Source organism: Elephantulus edwardii, unplaced genomic scaffold (assembly GCF_000299155.1).
Source record: "Elephantulus edwardii isolate Elephantulus edwardi_28Jun2011 unplaced genomic scaffold, EleEdw1.0 scaffold00344, whole genome shotgun sequence".
NCBI lineage: Eukaryota > Metazoa > Chordata > Mammalia > Macroscelidea > Macroscelididae > Elephantulus > Elephantulus edwardii.
Genome location: NW_006400094.1, coordinates 397953 through 403148, shown reverse-complemented (window position 1 = coordinate 403148; position 5196 = coordinate 397953).

Genomic DNA, 5196 nt, shown 5'->3' with positions numbered 1-5196 from the left:
GACTTCTCCGAAAGCACTTACAGCATCAGAGCTGGCCCCTTCCAGAAATGTCCCTTGGGTCAACCTGGGCTGCTCTTCCTGGCAGTGGGAGGGGACTGGCAGGGAGGCAGGATGGACAGCATGCCTTCTCCAAGCTGTCCTTCAGCCACAAAGTGATCCCCCCTCCCCTGCCCGGATCTGCACCACACACAAGATTACAGTGGACCATGAGGTCACAGCCCTGCGAGGAGATGAAACACCACAAGTACTTGAACCTGTCAAGGAGACTAAGCCTCAGGAGGTAACAGGGTGATGCAGATAACTGACGCCGGCAGGTAAGCCAGCCTTGTGAGGTAAGAGCCCAATGAGGAGAGTGAGGGCCTGCAGTGGAAGGGACCCCACTGAGGTCCCTCAATGCAACAAGGTAACTGAGCCCCACGAAGCTTTAGAGTTTTAGAAGGTAAACGAATACAGAAAGGCACCTGATTCCTACAAAGAGCTGAAGCCTAGGATGAAACAGGCCTGCCAGGTAAGTGAACCCCAGGTCTAACTGAACCCTGCAAAGAAGGTCTGTGTGCTGCAAGGTAAGTGAGACTGTAACAACGTAACTGATGCCTGCAGGAGACTGAGCCCTTCCAGAATCTCAGCCCCACAAGGTAAGGGAGCCCCACAAGTTAACTGACACCTGTATGAGACTGAGCTCTTCCAAGATCTCAGAACCACAAGGTAAGTGAGCTCCATAAGGTTACTGATGCTTCCAGGAGACTGAGCCATTCCAGGATCTCAGTCACACAAGGTAAGTGATCCCAACAAGGTAACTGATACCTGTAGGAGACTGAGCCTTCCCAGGATCTCAGTCCCACAAGGTAAGTGAGTCTAAGAAGGTAACTGATCCTGGAGGAGACTGAGCTCTTCCAGGATCTCAGTCCCAAAGGGTAACTGATGCTCCCAGGAGACTGAGCCCTTTCAGGATCTCAACCTCAAAAGGTAAAAGAGCCACAAAAGCTAACTGATGGCCTGTAAGAAACTGAGCATTTCCGGGATGCCAACCACACAAGGTAAGGAAGCCCCACAGGTAACTAATGCATATATGAGACTAAGGCCTTCAAGCATCTCACTCTCAAAAGGTAAGCAAGCCCCACAAGGTAACTGATGCCTGGAGGAGACTAAGACCTTCCAGGATCTCAACCTCACAAGGTAAGCAAGCTCCACAAGGTAAATGATGCCTCTAGGAAACTGAGCCCTTCCAGGATCTCAACCTCACAAGGTAAGCAAGCTCCACAAGCTAACTGATGCCTCTAGGAGACTGAGCCTTTCCAAGGCCTGAACCCACAAGGTAGGCGAATCCTACAACCTAAATAATGCCTCTAAGAGAGTGAATCCTTCCAGGATCTATGTCCTACAAGGTAAGTGAGCCCCACAAGGTAACAGGTGCGTGCAGATCTCAGTCCTTCCAGGATTTCAGCCCCCAAAAATAAGCAAGCACATAGGTAACTGATGCATATAGAAAAGTGAGCCCTTACCAGATGTCAGCCCCACAAGGTAAGCAAGCGCCAAAGGTAAGTGATGTGTGTAAGAGACAGAGGCCTTCTAGGATTGCAGTTCCACAAAGCCAGCCAGCCTTATAAGGTAACTAATGACTGTAGATCTGAGCCCTACCAAGATCTCAGGCCCACATGATAAGCAAGCCCTACAAGGTAACAGATGCCTCTAGAAAGTAAGTCCTTCCTGCATCTCAATCCCAAAAGGTAAGTGAGCCCCACAAGGGAAATGATGCCTCGAAGAGAGTGAGCCCTTCCAGGATTTCAGTCCAACAAGGTACGTGAGCTCCATGAGGTAACAGATGCCTCTAGATCTGAGAACGTCTAGGATCTCAGCCCCACAAGGTAAGTGAGACTCACAAGGTAACTGATGCTTCTAGGAGAGTGAGCCCTTCTAGGATCGCAGCTTCACAAGGTAAGCCCGCCTTACAATGTAAATGCTACCTGTACACCTGAGGCTTACAGGATCTCTGCCTCACATGGTAAGTGAGCCCAACAAAGTAAATGATGCCTCTTAGAGACAGCTCTTCCAGGATCTCAGACCCATGAGGAAAGTGAGGTCAAAAGGTAATGGATGCCTGTAGAAGACTGAACCCTTCCAGGATCTCAGCCCCACAAGGTAAGCGAACCCAAAAGGTAACTGATGCTTCTATGAGAGTGAGCTCTTCCAGGATCTCAACCTCATAAGGTAAGTGAGCCCCACAAGGTAACTGATGCTGCCAGGAGACTGTACTGCTCTAGTATTTCAGCCCCACAAGGTAAGTGAGCCTCACAACCTAACTAGTGCCTGTAGGAGACTGAGCCCTTCAAGATTCTCATCACCACAGGTGAGTCTGACAAGGTAACTGATGCCTGAAGAAGACAGAGTCTTTTCAGGATCTCAACACCACAAGGTAACTGAGCCCCACAGTTAACTGATGCATAAAGAAGACTGATCTCGTCCAAGATCTCAGTCCTGTAAGGTACATGAGTCCCACCAGGTAACTGATACCTATAGGAGACTGAGCCCTTCCAGGATCTCAAACCACAAGGTAAGTGAGCCCCACAGTTAAGTGATGCCTGGAAGAGACAGAGCCTTCCAGGATGTCAACTCACAAGGTAAGCAAGTCCCACAAGGTAAATGATGCCTACAGGAGACTGAGCCCTTCCGGGATCTCAAGCCACAAGGTAAAGTGAGCCGCACAGTTAACTGATGCCTGGAGGAGACAGCCTTCCAGGATCTCGACACTAAGGTAAGCGAACCCTGCATTTAACTGATGCATATAGAAGACTGATCTCTTTCAAGATCTCAGTCCTACAAGGTAAGAGACCTCCACAAGGTAAGTGTCACCTGTAGGAGAACGGGCCTTTCCAGAATCTCAGCCCAACAAGGTAAGGGAGTCTCTCAAGGTAAGCAAGCCCTACAAGGTAACTGACACGTATAGTAGACTGAGCATTTCCAGGACCTCAACCGAGAAGGTAAGCGAGCCCCGGAAGGTAACTGATGTGTGTAGGAGACTGAGCCCTTCCAGAATCTCCGCTTTACAAGGTAACTGATGCTTCCATAAGACAGAGCTTTCAAGGATCTCAACCACACAAGGTAAGCAAGCCCCACATATAACTGATACTTACAGAAGGCTGAACCCTTCTAGGATTTCAGCCCCACAAGGTAAGTGAGTCTCAGAAGGTAACTGATACATATAAAAGACTGATCCCTTCCAAGATCTCAGACCCACAAAGTAAGAGAGCCCCACAGGGTAACTGATGCTTCCAAGAGACAGAGCCCTTCCAGAATCTCAACCGTACAAGGTAAGCAAGACCCACAGGTAACTGATGCCTGTAATAGACTGAGCCCTTCCATTATCTCAGCCCCACAAGCTAAGTGAGTACCAAAAGGTAACTGAGGACTGAAGGAGACTGAGCCCTTCCACGATCACAGTCCCACAAGGTCAGCCCGCTTTACAAATTAATGGATGTGTGTTGATCTGAGCCCTTCCAGGATCTCAGGTCCACATGGTAACAAAGTAACAAAGTAACAAAGTAACAGATGCCTGTAAGAGAGTGACTCCTTCCGGGATCTCCCCACAGAAGGTAAGCAAGCACTACATTGTAACTAATGCCTCTAAGAGAGTGAGTTCTTCCAGGATCTCAACCACAAAAGGTAAGCAAACCATACATTGTACCTGATGCCTCTAAGAGAGTGAGCCCTTCCAAGAACATAGTTTTACAAGTCAAGTGAGCCCCACAAAGTAACAGATGCCTGGAGATCTGAGCCCTACCAGGATCTCAGTCCCACAAGATAAGTGGGCCCCATAAATGTAAATGATTCTGCCAGGAGACAGAGCCCTTCCAGGATCTCAGCCCCACAAGGTAAGTGAGTCTCACAAGGTAACTGATACCTGTAGGAGACTGAGCCTTTCCAAGATCTCAGCCCCACAAGGTAAGTGATCCCAAGGTAACTGATCCTGGACAAGATGGAATCCTTCCAGGATCTCAGCTCCACAAGGTAAGTGAATCTAACAAGGTAACTGATCTTGAAGGAGACTGAGCTCTTACAGGATCTCAGCCCCACAAGGTAAGCGAGTCTAAAAAGGTAAATGATCTTCCAGGATCTCAGTGCCACAGGGTAGCTGATGCTTCCAGGAGACTGAGCCCTTCCACGATCTCAACCTCAAAAGGTAACAGCCCCTCAAGGTAACTGATGACCTGTAGGAGACTGAACTATTCCAGCATCTCAGCCTCACAAGGTAAGTGATACCAACAAGGTAAATGATGCCTGGAAGAGACTGAGCCCTTCAGGATCTCAACCCCACAAGCTAAGGGAGCCCCACAGGTAACAAATGCATGTAGAAGACTGAGCCCTTCAAGCATCTCATTCTCAAAAGGTAAACAAGCCCCCCAAGGTAACTGACGCTTCCAGGAGAATGGGCGACTGATTCCTTCCAGGATCTCAACACCACAAGGTAAGTGAGTCTAACAAGGTCACTGATACCTGTAGGAGACTGCGTTCTTCCAAGATTGCAGTCTAGAAAGGTCAGCCTGCCCTGCAAGGTAACTGATGCCTCTAAGACAGTGAGTCCTTCCAGGATCTCAACCCACAAAGTAAGAGAGCTCCACAAGGTAACTGATGCGTGTAGGAGACTGAGCCCTTCCAGGATCTAGACCTACAAGGTAAGCCAGCTCCACAAGGTAGCTGATGCCTCTAGGAGACTGAGCCTTCCAGGGTCACAGTGCAGCAAGGTGAGCCCACCTTCCATGGTAACTGATGCCTCTAAGACAGTGAGTCCTTCCAGGATGTCAACCCACAAAGTAAGTGAGCCCCACAATGTAACTGGAGCCTGTAGGAGACCGAGCCCTTCCAGATTCTCATCACCACAGGTAAGTGAGTCTGACAAGGTAAATAATGCCTGGTGGAAAGAGAGAGCCCTTTCGGGATCTCAACTCACAAGGTAAGCGAGCCCCGCATGTAACTGATGCATATAGAAGACTAACGTCTTACAAGATCACAGTCCTACAAGGTAAAGAAGTCCAACAAAGTAACTGATGCCTGTAGGAGACTGAGCCCTTCCAGGATCTCAGACCACAAGGTAAATGAGCCCCACAGTTAACTGATGCATACTGAAGACCAACCTCTTCCAACATCTCAGTCCTACAAAGTAAGCAAGTCCCACAAAGTAATTCATGCCTATAGGAGACT